Below are 21,355 nucleotides of genomic sequence, written 5' to 3' on the forward strand. Positions count from 1 at the left end.
AGAGCATTTTATGAATTTGACTCCAAAGGCAAGGGAAGTAAAACTAAAATAAACGAATGGGACTATATGAAACTTAAAAGCTTCTGCACAGCAAAAGAAACCATCGACAAAATAAAGAGGCAACCAACTGAATGTGAGGAGATTTTTGCAAACAGTGACTCCGATAAGGGGCTAATATCCAAAATGTACAAGGAACTCATGCAACTCAACAACAAAAGAACAAACAACCCAATTGAAAAATGGGTAGACGACCTGAAGAGACATTTCTCCAAAGAGGACATTCAATTGGCAAAAAGACATATGAAAAAAATGCTCGTACAGAGGGATAGTGGATGGGGGGAGGGGGGTTCACACAGTTTGAGGGATATAAATGATAAACGTCTAAGTTTTGCTTTGTCTTGTGCACCTGAAACTAATTAAAAAAAAAATTCTCAGCATCACTAATCATCAGAGAAATGCAAACAAAAACCACAATGAGACATCACCTCACACCAGTCAGAATGGCTATCATCAACAAGACAAATAGTAACAAGTGTTGGAGAGGTTGTGGAGAAAAAGGAAACCTCATACACTGTTGGTGGAAATGCAGACTGATGCAGCCGTTAAGGAAGGCAGCGTGGAGGGGCCTCAAAAAATTACGAATAGAATTGCCATATGACCCAGCAATCCCTGACCTGGGTATCTACCCAAAAGATCTGAAAACATTTATACATAAAGACCCGTTTGCTCCAATGTTCATTGCATCTTTGTTTACAGTTACCAAGACATGGAAACAACCAAAATGTCCTTCAATGGATGAATGGATAAAGAAGTTGTGGTATATATACAAAATGGAGTACTATTCAGCGGTAAGTAAAGATGATATAGGAACATTTGTGGATGGACCTTAAGAGTATAATGCTAAGCGAAATAAGTCAGACAGAAAAAGCAGAGAACCATATGATTTCAGTGATATGTGGTATATAAACCAAAAACAACGAAAGAACAAGACAAACAAATGAGAAACAAAATCTCATAGACACAGACAATAGTTTAGTGGTTACCAGAGGGTAAGGGGGTGCGGGGTGGGAGATGAAGGTAAGGGGGATCAAATATATGGTGATGGAAGGGAGCTGACTCTGGGTGGTGAACACACAATGGGATTTATAGATGATGTAATACAGAATTGTACACCTGAAATCTATATAATTTTACTAACAATTGTCACCCCAATAAATAAAAAAAGAAAGAAAATATCATAAAAAGTTTTAATAATATTGATTATAGAAATCTTGAAATGGCACTGATCGAAGAAGAGAGATACTTGAGAGTGAAAAGAAAGGTAAGAACTCTGTAAGGACTATCTGATTCCATGAGAATGAGCAATGTATGAATAATGGGAATACCAGAAGGAGAAGGAATGGAGAAGGGCACAGAGAGTCTATTCAAACAAATAGTTGCTGAGAACTTCTCAAATCTATGGAAAGAACTGTGTCCTCAAATCCAAGAAGCAAACAGAACATGTAATTACTTCAATCCTAACAGGCCTTTTTAAAATATTGATGCTTTCCTTTATTGAAACTGTAAAATACTAATGACAAAGAAAGAATTCTCAAAGCATACAGGAAAAGAAGACAGTAACCTACAAAGGAAAGACCATTACATTATCTTCAGATTTTTTAGCTGAAGCTCTACAAGCTAGAAGAGAGTGGAATCAAATATTCAAACTATTGAAAGAGAGAAATTACCAGTCAAGATTATATATTCAGCAAAGTTATCCTTTAGATATGAAAGAGGAATAAAGACCTTTCCAGATAAACAGAACCTGAGGAAAGTTTCCACCACAAGGGCTTCATTACAGGAAATAATGAAGGAAGCTATTCGACCTGAGACAAACAAACAAACAAACAAACAAACAAACAAACAAAACAAAAGGATACAGAGCTATGAATAAGATTGCTGACAGACAGAAGTAGGAAATGACAACTCGTACTCGGAATAGGGCAGTATACACTTAAACATAATATAAAGTGTAAAGAAGATAAAAACATAAAAAAGAAAAAGAGAAGAAGACAATTTGTACTGCAACTCTGAAATGAACTCACATAAATAGGGATAATTGGTGACAACAAAAACCAAATGGGAGGGAGTAAAAGTCTGAATTTGCAAAGAGTAATGGACATAAGATGCATGCTGAAGGAAAAGGACTACTTTATATATGAAACATTCTTTTCCACAAACTTAATGGTAACCCCTCAAAAAAAATCCATAACTGAGACACATAACTATAAAAGAGATGAAACAGAGGGAAAAAAATAATCAAAGAATACCAACAAACTAAAATAAAAGACAGCAGGAAAAAAGGCAAATAAAAAATGGAGACACTGAGCTACCAGAAAACAAGACAAAATTGCTATAGGAAATTCTCATAATAATTACCTGAAATGGAAATAGACTGAAATCAATAAAAAGGCACAGAGTAGAAGATTGGATCAAATAAAAAAATGCAACCATATGCACCTCCAAGAGACATATCTCAGCTACAAGGACAGATATAGACTCAAAGTGAAAGGATGGAAAACAATACTACAAGCAAATGGTATCCAGAAAAAAGTCAGTGTAGCCATACTTATATCTGATGAAACAAATTTCAGGATAAAAAGGTAACAAGAGAAAAAGATGAATAGTTCATAATGATAAAGGATACAGAGTAACAAGAAAACATAACACTTATCAATATATATGATCCCAATCAGGGAGCACCAAAATATGTAAAGCAACTACTAATAGAACTAAAGGGAGAAACTGACAGAAATGCAATTATAGTAGGGGACCTAAATACTCTAATGACAGATATGGATGCATCATCCAAACAGAAAATCAATAACCTAGAAGAAATGGACAGTTCTTAGAAATATGTAACTTCCTAGACTGAATCACAAAGAACTGAAAAATCTAAATAGACTGATGAACAGTAAGCAAATTTAAACAATCATCCCAAACCTCCCCAAAAGCTAAAGCCCATGACTAAATGGCTTCACTAGTGAATTCTACCAAGCATTCAAAGATGATTTAACACCTGTCCTCCTCAAACTCTTCCAAAAAATTGAAGAAGTGGCAATACATCCTAACTAATTTTATGTTGCCAAAATTACCCTGATACCAAAACTTGGTAAGGATAACACAAAAAAAGAAAACTACAGACCACTATCTCTGATGAATACAGGTGCAAAAGTCCTAAACAAAGTACAAGCAAATCAAATATTGCAATACATTAAAAAGATTGTGCATCACGATGAAGTGGGATTCATTCCAGGGGCATAAGGATGGCTCAACAATGCAAATCGATCAATGTGATACACCACATAAACAAAATAAAGGATAAAAATCATATCGTTCTATCAGTAGATGCAGAAAAAGCATTTGACAAGATACGACGTCCATTTATGATTAAAACACTTAATATGAGGTGTGATCAAACAATATGGTGTATGTTTAAATAAAAAAAATTATTACAGTAAAAGACATATTGCCATTAATTCCCCTGAAAATATTTTCCCTCACTTCGAACACACTGATCACATCTTTGTTGCCACTTTCTTTTCTTTTTAAAAAAAATTTTATTGGGGAATATTGGGGGACAGTATGTTTCTCCAGGGCCCATCAGCTCCAAGTAGTTGTCCTTCAGTCTACTTGTGGAGGGCACAGCTCAGCTCCAAGTCCAATTGCTGTTTTCAATCTTTAGTTGCAGGTGGCGCAGCCCACCATCCCATGTGGGATTTGAACCGGCAACCTTGTTGTTGAGAGCTCGTGCTCTAACCAACTAAGTCATCTAACCGCCCCTCCAGAAGCTCAGTGGCAGCTTGTTGTCTTCAATCTAGTTCTGGTGGGAGCAGCTCACTGGCCCATGTGGGAGTTGAACCGGCAACCGTGTTGTTCAGAGCTCATGCTCTAACCAACTGAGCCATCCAGCCACTCCTCTTGTCACTTTCTGAAGCAGCTCTGAAAGTCCTCTTTCATGAGTGTCTTTAATTGTGCTGTTGTGGCTGCCTAGATGTCCTGAATCATTTTGATGTTTGGGAAAAGCTAAAAGTCATACCATGCCAAAACCGGCACACCATAATGATTTTATTTGACAGAAGTTGCCGTATACCAGAAGCGATGTGTGACAGGGAGCGTTGTCATGATTGAGGATGATTTATGGCACACTTTAGAACACACTTTCTCTCAACCGTAGCTGACACCCGACTGACTGCAGCAAAGAAGTTGAAACTTGTCACATACTGTTACTAAGGTTAGACATGACTCTTCCCACATTAAAAATCCCTGCCTTCCTGTTGGATGGTGCTTGGCAATAGCATTCACAGTACTTTTTTCTAATCACAAGGGAAAGGCTCGTGTCACACATTGCTTCTGGTATGGCAGTTTCTGTCAAATAAAAATATTACAGTGTATACTTATCCACCTTATTCACCAGATATGGCCCCATGTGACTTCTGATTCTTCCTCAAAGTCAAAATGACCATAATAGGTAAATATTTTGAATTGATTCAGGACATCGAGGCAGCCACAGCAGCGCAACTAAAAACACTCACAAAAGAGGGCTTCCAGAATTTCTTCAGAACATGGCAAGAATGAGGGGGAGTATATTTTTTTTAATTTTTATTTTATTAAATTTATTGGGGTGACAATTGTTAGTAAAATTACATAGATTTCAGGTGTACAATTCTGTATTACATCATCTATAAATCCTTTTGAGGTGGATTAATGGCAATGTGTGTTTTACTGTAATAATTTTTATTTAAACATTCACCATACTTTTTGATCACACCTCATAAAATGGATATAGAAGGAAATTGCCTTAACATAATAGAGGCCATATATAAGAAAACTTCAGCTAATATCATACTTAATTGTGAAAAACTGAAAACTTTTCTTCCAAAATCAGAAACAAGACAGGGACGCCACCTCTCCCCACTGTTATTTGATATAGTATTGGAAGTCCTAGTCAGATCAATCAGGCCAAGAGAAAGAAATAAAAAGCATCCAAATTGGGAATGAAGAAGTCAATTTGTCACTCTTTGGAGATAGCATGATTGTTTATATAGAAAACCCTAAAGACTCCACACACAAAAATCTATTAGGAACAATAAACAAATACAGTACAGTTGCAAGATACAAAATTAGTGTACAAAAATCCATTACATTCCTATATACTAGCAAAGAAATTTCAGAAAATGAAATGAAAAAAGCTATTCATTTTGCAAGTGCAACAAAAAGAATAAAATACCTAGGAATAAACTTAACAAAGGATGTGAAGGACCAATACACTTAAAACTATAAGACATTATTAAAAGAAATTGAAGAAGACACAAAGAAATGGAAAGATATTCTGTGTTCATGGATTGGAAGAATAAACATAGTTAAAATAACCATAGTACCTAAAGCAATATGGATTTAATGCAATCCCCATCAAAATCCCAATGGTATTTTTAAAAAAAAATAGAACAAAAATATTATCAGATTTGTATGGAATCACAAAAGATCCTGAACAGCCAAAGCAATCCTAGGAGAAATGAACAAGGCTGGAGGTTTCACCCTCCCTGATTTCAATTTGTACTGCAAAGCAACAATAATAAAAACAGCATGGTATTGGCAGAAAAACAGACACACAGACCAGTGGAATAGAATTGAGAACCCAGAGATAAACTCACATATATATGGCAGATAATTTTCGATAAAGGAGCCAAAAACATACAATGGAGAAAAGAAAGCTTCTTCAATAAATGGTGCTGGGAAAATTGGAAAGTGATGTGCAAAAGAATGAAAGTAGACTACTATCTGTCACCATGTACCAAAATTAAGTCAAAATGGATCAAAGACCTAAACATAAGACCAGAAACAATAAATTACATAGAAGAAAGCATAGGTATTGAAATTATGGACCTTGGGTTCAAAGAGGGTTTTATGAATTTGACCTCAAAGGCAAAGGAAAAGAAAAAATAAATGAATGGGACTATATCAAACTAAATAGCTTCTGCACAACAAAAGAAACCATCAACAAAACACAGAGGCAAGAAACTGAATTGGAGAAAATATTCACAAACAACACTTCTGATAAGGGACTAATATCAAAATATATTTAAAAATTCATACAACTCAACAACAACAAGAAACAAACAATCCAATTAAAAAATGGGCAAAGGCCCTGAACAGACATTTCTCCCAAGAAGACATACAAATGGCCAACAGATATATGAAAAATGCTCAACTTCACTAGTTATTAGGGAAATGCAAATCAAAACCACAATGAGATATCACCTCATACCTGTTAGAATGGCTATAATCAACAAGACAAGTAATAACAAATGCTGGAGAGGCTGTGGAGACAAAGGAACCCTCCCTCATACACTGCTGGTGGTAATGTAAATTTTTACAGCCTCTGTGGAAAACAGTACAGAGTTTCCTCAAAAATTAAGAATAGAATTACCACATGACACAGCAATCCCTCAACTGGGTATCTACCCCAAAACTTTGGAAACATTTATACATAAAGATATATGAGTATGTACCCCAATGTTTATTGCAGCATCACTGTGTTTCCCTGAAAATAAGACCTAGCCGGACAATCAGCTCTAATATGTCTTTTGGAGAAAAAATTAATATGAGATCCGGTATTCTATTCTATTCTATTCTATTCTATTCTATTCTATTCTATTCTATTCTATTCTATTCTATTCTATTCTATTCTATTCTATTCTATTCTATTCTATATTCTATTCTATTCTGTTCAAGACCTGGTCTTATAGTAAAATAAGACCGAGTCTTATATTAATTTTTGCTCCAAAAGACACATTAGAGCTGATTGTCCAGCTAGGTCTTATTTTCAGGGAAACACAGTATTCGTGGAAACAAAGTGTCCTTTGCTAGATGATTGGATAAAGAAGATGTTGTACATACACATAATGGCATATTACTTGGCCATAAGAAAATATGAAACACTGGCATTTGCAACAACATGGATGGATCTTGAGATTATCATGCTAAGCAAAGTAAGTCAGACAGAAATAGTTGAGAACCATATGATTTCACTCATATGTGGGATATAAAACTGAAAGCAAGAAACGAACAGACAAACAAAGAATCAAAAACTCATAGACACAGACAAAAGTTTAGTGGTTACCAGAGGGCAAGGGAGTGGGACATTGGTAGAACAGGGTAAGGGGGATCAAACATATGGTGATGGGAGAACTGACTCTGGGTGGTGAACACAGAATGCAATATATAGAAATGTACACTTGAAACCTATACAATTTTACTAACCAATATCACACCAATAAATTTAATAAAAATTTTTAAAACGTAATTCTTGATATTATTTTTAAGACTGGCTTTCTGTAGTCGCTCCTTGGTCAGCATTCCTTTGTGATTAACCAAATATTGGTCAGAGGTTGTGTTTTAACACCTTGAGCCAGTAAGGCTTATACCCTTTACCAGTGGATCTGTGTGTTTGGGAAATGACATTCAAAGTTTAGGCAGTTGACAAGTCCTCCACAGTTTTTACTTTGTGTGCTTGCAAAGTTTCAACATTCCTTCCGGGACACTAAGATTCTCTGTAGTCTCATCTGTGTGTAAGCACAGCCCTGTGTACACACATAACATGTTAGACCCCCAGGAATATGTGAGAGCTTCTCAAGGCTCATTTTGGCTGTCTTAATACCTGAATCTCACTGATAAATTTCTTACTGTCTGATATGCCCAACCAGTATGGTAACCTCAGTAACCTCAGACTAGCTTTAATTTTGTTAGTCTTTGATTATTTGCCACCAGGATTGCTATTGTTTTCAATAACTGCCCTGTGCATGGGTTTTCCCATGCTTGCTTCACATTAGTCAGTCCCTCCAGCAGTGGGGTTGCCAGTGCTCATGACCTGCCTTGCTCTGGTAGAACCACCTGGGCCTTGAAGCTGGGGTTTAGGCCGTAGAACAGCCTCAGGCAAAAACACAGTAAACTGTCCCTGTTCTTACTAAGATTCAATATTTTTCTTGAATAAATGCTCATCAGTTTGTTTTTTGCCTTTGGTTAATTTTCAGATTCTGACCGTTTTTGTCAAGTATTATAATCACTTTTTGGGAGGAGGATTTACCGAGCTCCTCACTCAGGTATTCTGGAAGTCCTGCCCCAGTAATGGCCTTCTGTGGTTGTGTTTGCCATGGACAACACTCAGAATGGAAGACTTCTGAGAACAGCAGGTTCATATTCATCTGAGGCTTACCTCAGAGATATTGTGCATTCAATTCTAGATGACTGTAATAAAGTAAATATCACAATAAAGTAAGTCATACAAATATTTTGATTTCCCAGCAGATATAAGAGTTATGTTTATTGTAGTCTATTACATGTGCAATAGCATTTTGTCTAAAAAAATGTACACACCTTAATTAAAAATACTTTTTGCTAAAAAAATGCTAACCATCATCTGAGCCTTAGTGAGTCATAATGTTTTTGCTGGTGGACAGCCTTGCCTTGATGTTGATGGCTGCTGACAGGACGGTGGTTGCTGAAGGTTGAGGTGGCTGTGGCAATTTCTTAAAATATGACAACAATGAAGTTAGTTGCATCGATTGACTTCCTTTCACAAATGATTTCTCTGTAGCACGTGATGGTCTTTGATAGCACTTCACCCACAATAGAACTTCTTTCAAAATTGGGGTCAATCCTCTCAAACCCCACCACAGCTTTGTCAACTAAGTTTATGTAATATCCTAAATCTTTTGTTGTCATTTTAACAGTCCTGACAGCATCTTCACCATGAGTAGATTCCATCTCAAGGAACCACTTTCTTTGCTCATCCATAAGAAGCAACTTCTCACCCGTTAAAGTTTCATGAGATTGCAACAATTTAGTCATATCTTCAGGCTCAAATGCTAATTCTAGTTCTCTTGCTATTTCTACCACATCTGCAGTTACTTCCTCCACAACTTGGCTAGCTGTTTGGTGCAAGAAGCCTAGCGTTCAGCCTGTCTCTGCTTTCAACATGCCTTCCTCACTAAGCTTAATCATTTCTAGCTTTTGATTTAAAGTGAGAGAAGCAATTCTTCCTTTCACTTGAACACTTAGAGGCCATTGTAGGGTTATTAAATGGCCTAAGTTCAGTATTGTTGTGTCTCAGGGAACAGGGAGGCCTGAGGAGAGTGAGAGAGACAAGGGAATGGCCGGTTGGTGGAGCAATCAGAACACATACAACGTTTATTGATTAAGTTTGCTGTCATATAGGTGTGATTCATGGTGCCCCCAAACAGTTACAATAGTAACATCAAAGATCACTGATCATAGATCACCATAACAACAACAACAACAACAGTGATAATAATAAAGTTTAAAATATTGTGAGAATCACCAAAATGTGACACACAGACATGAAGTGAGCAAATGCTGTTAGAAAATGGTGCCAATCGACTTGCTCAAGGCAGGGTTGCCAAAATCCTTCAATTTTTTTAAAAAACAACAAAATGTATTGACCTGCATAAAGTGAAGTGCAATAAAATGAGGTATGCCTGTTGTGTCTGTATATCTTGGGTGGGGCAAGGGCGGAGCAAGTTCCATTGATATGTCTTCTTAATATCTCATCAGCTTTCAAAAGGAGACAGAGTATCTTTGAGCATCCTGTATTCAGAGAGAGGATGAGCAACCAACGCCCCAGAAGTTTGCCACTCCAGGTGGCAATGAATATTAAGGCTGGTGTGGATCGTACCTCCACACACATATTTGAGGAATAGTCTTCAAGGTGGAGAATCAAGAAGGAGGGGGGAATGTTTTCCTTCATAGGATGTTAATTGATGGAAATGAGAGGATGGTAAACCACCTGTGGAGGAAACTTCCAGGTTAAAAAAATTAAGAGATATGTTTCTTCTTTACATATAAATATAAGTTGTTCTGTGTCTGTTTGTCCATGGTTAGACTCAGTGGTCTCTTTGGGCCTGGTTGTCAATATACTCATGAAGCTGGACATCCTTCATAGTTGGAGGGAATGATGGCTCCTATAGTGTTGTGGGGGCTCTGTGTGTCTCTGTGTGTGCCATAGGGAACCCCTTCCCACACAGAGCTTCTTGGGGTACCAGAACTGCTACATACAAATGAAGCCCTTTGATGTGTATTTTCAATTAATCAATGACTCTTGCATAGAATAAATGAAGTTATTTTCCCCCTTACCAGTCATAATTCTTACGTTATAATGCTAATGAAGGTTGTTTTTTTCCCCCTGATGTTGTATCTACTTTTATGTACTGTCTTTTGCTTATTTTACTATTTACCTGTGCAATAGCATGATGTCCATATTGGTCTAAAGGCATAGTTCTAAATTTAAAAACAACATTGAAAAGCAATAATCCCCACAAGTGTATGTCTTATGAATGAGGGTGAGCATTTAACCAATTACTATGCAGGAACTGCATGCTGATTACAGAACAAATGCCTGAAGGGAGCAGCAACCCGTATAACCCCAATTTGAAAAAGTAGATCTGTTTTTATTTTATATTTCTCAGTTTTAGCTGGTGTTTTAAAGAGAGATGTGATTTTTGCAGCTTTGGTAAGCACTTGTCTATTTCAGGCACTTGTCAGAACCGAGAACTGGAGGAATTCAAGAGGAGGGCTCCAGCACTCTGTTCTTAAAAAATGTTGTAGAAGCAGAGAGTCTTTAGTTTTAACAGCCAAGCTCTATCCATTTTGTGAGCAAATGTCATTCTAAAAGACAGAAATACAACTTAGAGAATAGCTTCGGAGGACAAATGGCAGGGAAGGTCCAGGCAGCTATAACTCAGTGCTTTAGTCATCTTTAATGGAAATGGAGCCTCTAGCCAAGCCTAATATATAATGTATCATAAAATGTATGTCTGTCAGTCTCCCAGGTACGATAAATAGGGAAAAACAGACCTCAAAGGGAGGCCATGGCAGGCCTTGCAGAGGGACTCAAATTACTTGGCTTATTGTGGGGGGTTGAATTGAAGGCTGTGGAGGAGGAATGATGTAATGTATATTTTTAGTGTTTCCAAGAAGTGACCGTCTCTAGCCCTGTTCCGGTGGGTGGTGGGAGAGGGAATGGGAAAAGGAAGAGATGGATTTATAGATCTGCATGGGAAAAATTAAGTTGGGTGCCCACTTTACAGATGATTACTGTCCCTTTTTTTTTTTTTATTTGAAGGGTAGTATAGCAGGGAAGAGATGCATCTAGCTGATGGCACTTCATAGAATGCCCACCACCTTTGCATCTTGCTGTTACCTCATCCTTTCTTCCTGGTGAAACAGTGACCCAGTGCACCCTGGTAAAGATGGCTGTCTTTGTTCCGATGCTCAAGAGCCCCAGTTACCCTCTCTCTCAGGGTTCTCTTAGCCACCATCTGTATTTCCTGCTGTCCCAGCATGTTCTGCTCCTTAGCTAGACAATCCTGCTTGGTAGATTTTTGTCTTTTCCCATTACCGAGCCTACTTCTTTGAGTGCTAGTTCCACCTATGAGCTAAAAGACCTTGGCTGTAACCTCTATTCTCTCAGTTTCCTAATCTGTATTATGGGAACAATAAGTTATCTCTTTGGGACTCAAATACAGGTCTGCTGACTTCAATTCTGAAGTGTATTCTATGGCTTACCACAGGATCCCTACACACAAAATGTCATCTCTGCTGTGTTTTTCTTAACTATGCCCTGCCTCTCCTTAAAAAGCCAACTGGAGTAGTTTCCTACATCAAGTCCTTTCAAAATAGATTGAGCTGGCTCCGTTCATTCCATTTATGCTATGAATTCTCTATGCTTCTGGACCTTTCTATCGTTCTGCCTCTCCTATGTCTCAGCACACAGGTAAACATGTGCTTAAGCATATACATGTGCACATACACATGCACATACACACTCATGCTCACACGTAGTACCATGGAGCACTGAGAGAGTGGCTCTTTAGGTCTACATTTCCCAGCCTCCCTCATGACTTGAAATTATACTGAAACTAGAGTTTTTGCCCTAAAACGTGAGGAAAACAGCTCTTTATCTTTAAAAGCCTCATTCTTTAGATTCGTGATGTTTTTTCCATACACATTCTGCTATGAACTACTAAAATCATCCCCTCATATGTGGCATTCATGGGTACAGGTGAGGTACCTGCAGACTGGGGATAAGCTGCTGTCAGGGGGGTGAATGGGCACCTAAGTCCAACCTACCTCGTGCCAATGTTTCTCAGGATCAGCCTAGTCCACGCAGCTCTGTCTGGTTTTTTGATGTTGCTGTCACTTCAGAATATTTAAGCATATTCACAACTGCCCAGCTTCTCAATGATTTTAAAACTGCTTTCAGGGCCTGAGCCCTCATTTTCTCCTTTTGCTGTCTCTTCTAATATTGTCTATAGAGATCTTTCTTCGGTAGAATGGCTTTAACTTTGACCATGACCCAGTGTAAGAAATACATTTTATACCTCAACCCAGTGCATACATGCATGTATACAAATATATAAGTGACTGAAAGAAGTCTTTTCCAAAACTATACTAACCCTACCTATATGCCAGGTCAAATGCATTTTGATCTATTTTATTGTTCTTTTTAAAATGGTGTTCTTGACCCACTGTGGCAAAATTATTTACCAAACCCAATTCTTCTTTTAGGCACGCAGCTAGTCTACATTTCCCAGCCTCCCTCCATGGTTTGATGTGGCCAAGGCACTGAGTTCTAGCTAGTAAAAATGTGATCAGGAGTGATGTGTGCCTCTTTCAGGTCTGACTTATAAAAACCTTCCATGTGGGATCCATTAAGCCTTTTCCCAACCCACTGGCTTGAAGAAGACAAATGTGACAGTCTTGGAAGCCACATGTTTAAGATGGCAGTGCCTCAAGATGGAGTGAGCCTGAGCCCCAGGTCCTGAGTCTCTGGTTAGAATACCTATTTTATATTTTATGTGAGGGACATCTATGAGTAAGCTTTTATTGTTTTGAACCACTATACATTTTGGGTTTGTTTATCATAGCAGCTAGCATTATCCTAACTAATATACCCCCCATAAACTCATCAGTTGACTCTGTTTTTAGAAACTATATGTTTTGACCATTTTAATTTAAAGTTTTCTAAATATAGATATTCCACAGTACCCCACATCTCTCTTTGATTTCTCTGAACCCATCAGATCCACAAGCAGCACTTTGAATTGAAGAAATCAAAGTACAAGAAACTGTTAAACAGATTATTGGATGCAGTTGTTGTAATATGTCTGTGGCAAGCATTTGGGCCCTCATTTGCAGGCCACTGGTACTTAACCTAATTGTCTTGTGCTCAGAACACTGCATTTCTAAAAATGGTAACAGTAGGATGTGATAGTAAGAGGTTTAACTAATTAGTATGGGGATTTCTTACTATAGAATTTTGAATAAAGCAAAATTCTCTGCCTGGGATGCAGAATGAGGAAAAGGACTTTGTTAAGGATGGTCAACACACAGCCTGTCCTTCCCCTTACTTGTATTTTCTGATACCTTTGGGGTTTTATGGCCACTGATTATTGCTCCGAATCTCTGTATAAACTCAGAATAAAGTTAACCTGAACAGGGGACAGGCATCCTGGCCAGCTACAAATTCCGTCAAACCTGGAGGAAGTAATCAAGAGAAGAATACACAAGTTTGTCATTCTTCAGCTTCCTCCCTGTAGCTCTTCAGCCTTCCCTCTTCTCTGTCTCCTAGACCCAAACTGAAAAAGTCTAGTATTGCAAAATGCCTTTGCTGGGCTTTTTCTTATACCATCCTGACTTGAGAAGGGTGGCTTATATTTTCCATCTGTCACCTTCTTTCCCATCCTGCTATGAGGGATACTAATAATACCTGATCTCTGTAAGCTCTAAAACTTCTAGTGTGCCGCCAGGGTTGAGAACCATCCTGGGAGCCTGCAGTCACATCAGTGCTTCTTGAACTCTCTGTGCATATCAGTCACCAGGGGATCTTGTTAAAATGTAGATTATGTATCGCTAGGTCTAGGCTGAGCCTGAGATTCTGCACTTCTAAAATGCTCCCTGGTGATATTTTTGCCGCTGGTCCTTGGACCACACTTGGGGAGCAAGTAGCCAGGTGACTTAGTCAGATTGCTCTTTACCATTAACGCTGTAGGCTCTCATCTGTCAGAATAAGAGGAGTCAGGCATCATTTTCTGCCTCTTATATTCGCCAGGTGATCTAACTCTATTTCACAAAGCAGGCACCATGAGGATTAACAACCACCTCCAGATAAGGCAGGCCACTTTCGCCAGACTCTGACAGACTCTGATTTTTAATTGCTGGGTACTCAGGGTACATGGTGATAATTTCGAGATTCTTTGTTTAGCTGGAATTCATTTTTTAAATATAATCATCCCTAAACATTTCTGAAATTTTCTCTTTGAAAATTTCTCTCTCTGCCAAATAACCCTTTGCAGTGAATACTTAATATCATACTTTTATGGAAGTAATCATACAATATTGGCACTGAAAGAGATCTTGGAATCCAGCTCACCCATTGCCCTGCAGTTAAAGAGACTGGAGAAACTGCAGGCTCATTTCTAGTGTTTAAGTATAACTTTCAACATGTTAAAAGCATGACTCTCATACAAAGATAGAATGAACACGTGCCAAAGATTTTGTTCATCTCATGAATTAATGAGGGAACCAGCAAGATGGTGAGGCCGGTTCAAAGGACAGATGTACATCTGTCTGTCTGTCTGTCTGTCTGTCTGTCTGTCTGTCTGTCTGTCTATCTATCTATCTATCTATCTATCTATCTATCTATCTATCTATCTATCTATCTATCTATCTATCTATCTAATATACCTACCTACCTACCTACCTACCTACCTACCTACCTACCTACCTATCTATCTGTCTACCTACCTACCTACCTAGTCAGTCAAAGGAATGCTGAAATTAATTTGCTAATGGAGACAAAACTGGTAAATGTCTTATGGAACTGTAAATTGTAACCTGTGGGGTCACCATTTCTACTGGACAAAAATATACACATTAATATCTAACTTCACAGTCTTGGGGCCCCAATCAGATAGGAAATAGCAAAGCCAAACATGAATGCATTTTTCTGTGCCATCAAATAATTCTTGGGTAAACCTAGTTAGAATGACATTGAAAGACTATGCAGTTATTCTCCTACTTTCGTTCTCAGTTTTAGATAGTTTTTCTTAACGGTTAGACAGAACCTGAAAAGTGCCAGGATCCCAGTGCACTTTTAAACTTCCCTGTTCTTGGCAGATCAGCAATGACATCACTTTTGGAAGCTGTTTTTAAGTTGTTCTCCACCAAGACAATGATATCAGATGACAGCCACATGTGTGACATACTCCCCTGGGCTTGCCCAGTATTATATGGGGGCTCCAACACTACCTACCCCTTTCTCTCCATCTAGAGAAAGTTTATATCGCTATATCTATCTATCTATCTATCTATCTATCTATCTATCTATCTATCTATCTATCTATCTATCTATCTATCTATCCCTGATGTTATTATAGGTCCCTGGTACTTAACCTAATTGTCTTGTGCTCAGAACACTGCATTTCTAAATGTGGTAACCGTAGGATGTGATAGTAAGAGGTTTAACTGATTAGTATGGGGATTTCTTACTACAGAATTTTGAATAAAGCAAAATTCTCTGCCTGGGATGCAGAACGAGGAAAATGACATCGTTAAGGCTGGTCCACGTAGGACCCTGATGTCATACACATACACATATATACACATACGTATACGAGGTCTGACAATTAATATCACGAACTTGTTGCAACAATGTTGCTAAACTTTTATCTTTTTTTTTAAAGTTTATTGGGGTGACAATTGTTAGTAAAATTACATAGATTTCAGGTGTACAATTCTGTATTACATCATCTATAAATCCCGTTGTGTGTTCACCACCCAGAGTCAGTTCTCCTTCCATCACCATATATTTGATCCCCCTTACCCTCATCTCCCACCCCTCACCCCCCTTACCTTCTGGTAACCACTAAACTATTGTCTGTGTCTGTGAGTTTTTGTTTCCCATTTGTTTGTCTTGTTCTTTTGTTGTTTTTGGTTTATATACCACATATCAGTCAAATCATATGGTTCTCTGCTTTTTCTGTCTGATTTATTTCGCTTAGCATTATACTCTTAAGATCCATCCATGTTATCACAAGTGGTCCTATTTCATCTTTTCCTATGGCAGAATAGTATTCCATTGTGTATATATAGCACAACTTCTTTATCCATTCATCTGTCTAAGGACATTTTGGTTGTTTCCATGTCTTGGCCACCGTAAACAAAGATGTAATGAACATTGGAGCACACGTGTCTTTGTGTATAAATGTTTTCAGATTTTTTTGGTAGATACCCAAGAGAGGGATTGCTGGGTCATATGGTAATTCTATTCATAATTTTTTGAGGAAATTCCACACTGCCTTACATAGAGCTGCACCAGTCTGCATTCCCACCAACAGTGTATGAGGGTTCCTTTTTCTCCACAGCCTCTCCAACACTTGTCACTATTTGTCTTGTTCATGATAGCCATTCTGACTTGGGTGAGGTGATATCTCATTGTGGTTTTTATTTGCATTTCTCTGATGATTAGTGATGTTGAGCATTTCTTCATATGTCTACTTGCCATTTGTATGTCCTCTTTGGAGAAATGTCTCTTCAGGTCCTCTGCCCATTTTTAAATTGGGTTGTTTGTTTTTTGTTGTTGAGTTGCATGAGTTCCTTGTATATTTTGGATATTAGCCCCTTATCGGAGGCACTGTTTGCAAAAATCTTCTCCTATTCAGTTGGTTGCCTCTTTATTTTGTCGATGGTTTCTTTTGCTGTGCAGAAGCTTTTAAGTTTCATATAGTCCCATTAGTTTATTTTAGATTTTACTTCCCTTGCCTTTGGAGTCAAATTCATAAAATACTCTTTGAACCCAAGGTCCATAAGTTTAGTACCTCTGTTTTATTCTGTGCAGTTTATTGTGTCAGGTCTTATGCTTAAGTCTTTGATCCATTTTGAATTAATTTTGGTACATGGTGACAGACAGCAGTCCAGTTTCATTCTTTTGCATGTAGCTGTCCAATTCTCCCAGCACCATTTATTGAAGAGGATGTCTTTTCTCCATTATTTATTTTCTGCTTCTTTGCCAAAAATTCTCTGTGCATATTTATGTGATTTTATTTCGGGCTTCTCAGTTCTATTCCATTGGTCTATGTGTCTGTTTTTCTGCCAATACCATGCTGTTTTGATTATTGTAGCCCTGTAGTACAAGCTAAAGTCAGGGAGTGTGATACCTCCAGTATTGTCCTTTTTTCTTAAGATTGCTTTGGCTATTTCGGGTCTTTTGTGGTTCCTAACAAATCTGATGAGTGTTTGTTCTATTTGTTTAAAAAATGCCATTGGGATTTTGATGGGGATTGCATTAAATCTGTATATTGCTTTCGTTAATATGGCCATTTTAACTATGTTGATTCTTCCAATCCATGAGCACGGAATGTCTTTCCATTTCTTTGTGTCTTCTTCAATTTCTTTTAATAATGTCTTATACTTTTCAGCTCAGCTCCCTTCCCTTTGCCGGAACTAGTTGCGCTGCGAATCTGTGTCTGAGGACCACAGTTCTCAGAACAGCAAATATTCTGTTCTTTTGATCTGACACTGCTAGTGTTCTGCTTTCAGCACTAGGCAGGTAGGGGTGGGGTGAGCTCTGGGAGGGTAGGGAGGGGGCAGCTATTCTCAGTGCCGAAACTTCCGTTCTTTGGCAGTGAGAGCTTAAACCACCGTTTTCAGCCTTCTTTCCTCAGTCTTTTCTCCGAGGTCTCTGCCGCGAGTGTTGTGTTCAGCCGTGTTATTTGCTGTCCCCTCAGCCCTGTGGGCCATAAGTGGAGCCCTAGCAGTCTGAGTTCTTCCCTCTGCCACAGCTGCAGTAGTTCTGGGATGCAGCGAGCTCAGAGCACTGAGGTAGGTCTGTGACCTTCGCCCACGCCACTCCGTCTCCGCACCTCTCCCTTACCCCATTCCCCACTTGCGGGATTCGTCCATCTTTAGGTGAATTCAGTAGTGGGGCTCTTTGTCTTGTCTGTCTGCTGTGCAGGGAGTCCTTTGTGGAGTTATAGTTGTTAGATTTGTTGTAAATTCCAGGGGAGATTTACAGAGGCTCACCTCACGGCTCCATTTTGATGACATACCTCTAAACTTTTTTCGTGTCAGAGGAATTACTCATTATGAATTTGTATCAACTGGGCAAACAGTTAACTAAATTTACTATTTGGAAGTGCTGAAAAGGCTGCGTGAAAAAGTTAGACAACCTGAACTTTTTTGCCAACAATTTATGGCTCTTGCATCACAACAATGCACCAGCTCACACTGCACTCTGTGTGAGGGAGTTTTTAGCCAGTAAACAAATAACTGTATTGGAACTCCTTCCCTACTGACTTAATCTGGCCCCCAGTGACTTCTCTCTTTACCCAAAGATAAAGGGATTATTGAAAGGAGGACATTTTGATGACATTCAGGACATGAAGAGTAATACAACGACAGCTCCATTCCATAAAAAGAGTTCCAAAATTGCTTTGAAGGATGGACTAGGTGCTGGTGTTGGTGCATAGCTTCCCAAGAGGAGGACTTTGAAGATGACCGTAGTGATATTCAGCAATGCGATATATAGCAATTTTTCTAGGATGAGTTTGTGAACTTGTCAGATCTCATGTATGTATGTATGGATCACAGGTATTCTTTTTATGTAAGAAACTATTCTTAAACTTTGTTACTTAAACTATTATTAGTGAAAATAAATTTCTCACAGCTCACATTAAAACTGACCTCAACGTTTTAACATGGCTTGGCATTGCTTGAGGAATGCTGATTTATGAGTGCAAAACTCCCATGTGTTTTGCAAAATCCCCTAGTGCCTTGATTGAATTTGTTTTTGTTTTCTCTGTATCTGTTTTCTCTGTATCACTTTAGGCAGTGGAAATCTCAAATCCCATGTATTTTGCCTGACAGCAAAAGTACTGCGACATAAGGACTTTGCGACATATTGAGTGATCCTTCACCATTTATAGCCCGACAGTTATGGCCCTGTGGTCACTAGGGACATAAGATGAGCTTCTAGTTCTTCATGTGGTGTCAAGTTTGTATCTCAACTATCCAATAGGGATGGGGATGCATTTTTCAAATCCTCTGGGTCACATGTCTCAGTGGTTTCCCTCTGTTGAAATGTTGTGCATGCAGGCTCACGGTGGCTTTGGGATCATGGTGAACAGCCTTTTCCTGGACATGTCCTGAAACCAGGGGAGGCATTCCATGGTCATGTCTATACTCTGCAACTGCATCCCTTGGGGGATGGCTGACAGAGAGATTGAAACCTAATCCCACTGGGGTAGGTGAGGCTCTTTCTCTTGGAAATTTGGGCCTCGGAACAGAGAGAGGCAGCACTGGAGAGGTATTGGCACCAAGTCCCTGCTGATCATAGCTCTTTAGGGAGAAACTTGGTGAATACCTTGTCTCAGGGGCCCTGGAACTACTCTAGAGCTACCTCATCTGGTCAGCTAATAATTCATTTGATTCTGTAAGGCATGTTTAGTATTTTTCTATTAAATTTCACTCCACTTTTTGTTGTTAATTTTGCCAAAGTTTGTTTCAATTGCTTAAAAGTGAGAACACTTTAATTAGTGGAATGCTCCCCAAAATAATAAAGTAGATGGAGGCTGAACTGGCTTCAGTGAAGGGACTTTGGTTGTAGCCTTAGCTCTGTCACTCATTGGTGTGACTGTGAATAAGCCACATAAGTTCTCTGAACCTTGATTTCCTCTACCATAATAAAAGAGGGTGGACTAGAAGAGTCTTAAGATCCTGAGGCAGTTTCAACAAGTGGCTCCAAAGCTCTTTGACATCTTTTATTGAGAGATGGGGTCTACGTTCCTTTGCTTTCAATTTGGTGGGCTTGTGACTGCTTCAAGCAATAGAGGATGGCAGGAATGATGCTGTGTGTCTTCTGAGGCGAAGTTCTGAAAGGCAATGCAGCTTCTCCCTTGTTTGTAGGACACCTATGCTGGACCATTAAGCCCCTATGTAAGAAGTTTGGCTACACTATGGACATATTACTTTGATGAAGCGCAAGTCACTTCCTGGAGCCACATGTAAGTGTTACAGTTGAATCTCAGCTGAGCTCCCTTCTGACAGCCAGTATCAACTGTCAACCATGTGAATGGCCATCATGGATGTCCAGCCCAGTCTAACCTGCAGATGACTGCAACTCCAGCTGACTGCTACAATCACATGACAGACCCAAAATGAGAACTCTCAAGCCAAGACCTTCCCAGATTCCTGATCCAAATTCTCCTAGATTCCTGTGTGTCTAACAAAATCATTGTTTTATTCCAATAAGTTCTGGGGTTGCTTATTGTACAGCCATAGTAATGGGAACTGTCCCTTCTATCCTTGACACTCATTCATTCTCTCCTTCCATTCTTCTCTCTGTCCATCCAATTCTTGGATCCAGTCATTATTAAAGGCCTGACTCTACATAGAACTGGGGCTTCAAATATGAAGCAGTCAGTGTCCACGGCCTTGCAAAACTTCCAGATCATAGAGGAAGGGGAAAACCAGCATGAGTAAAGCCAGGTCAAACCACAGGAAGCATTATAAAAGAGTGACAAGAAGGCATGAACAACAAGCTTTGGAAACTGCATTATGAATAGTTAAATATGACAGTTAAGTAAGACAAATGTGGTCCTGGCTCTTGTGAGTTGACATCCTAATGGAGGAGATAGTCAATAAAGAAATAAACAGAAAACCAAGGGAACACATTGGCAGTGGGGAGGATGGAGTGGAGTGGGTTAGCCTGGAGCAGGGGAGGCAAATTATGAGACTGAGGTAAAGTCCAGGTGAGAGAGGAGGGGGAAGAAGACTGGGTAAGAGACAATGGAGGGAAGGCTGACAGGAGAGTCAAGCAGCAGTGGGTGCTAGACCGGCTATGGCAATACATTGAAGTGGCTGGCTGGGTTGGCTGGCCCACATCATTTCTGGGCTCTTCTACCTTCTTGGTTGGAGGGCACTTTGCCTCTCCAAGGGGCCATCCTTGGACTCTCCTCACTAACTTCCATATTAGAACATGCCTTTGGGAAAGAGTCTGACAAAATTATTCAGAAGAAGGTGCCATTGACCAATAATAAGATTTAATGTGGTGTCTTTTCATGGGGCATCAGTAGTCTAATATTTAAACTAAGGAAATGAAGCTTTAAGGGTGAGAATGTCTAGAATTGACAAAAGGGGGGTTGTAATGGCTCAAGTCAGCCTAAGTCAAAAAGGGTGAATGCAGCAGGGTGACATGAAGAACTATCCAAGATCACTCCCTCTTTTTACTTTGGGTTTCTCT

Source organism: Rhinolophus sinicus, chromosome X, assembly GCF_036562045.2.
Source record: "Rhinolophus sinicus isolate RSC01 chromosome X, ASM3656204v1, whole genome shotgun sequence".
NCBI lineage: Eukaryota > Metazoa > Chordata > Mammalia > Chiroptera > Rhinolophidae > Rhinolophus > Rhinolophus sinicus.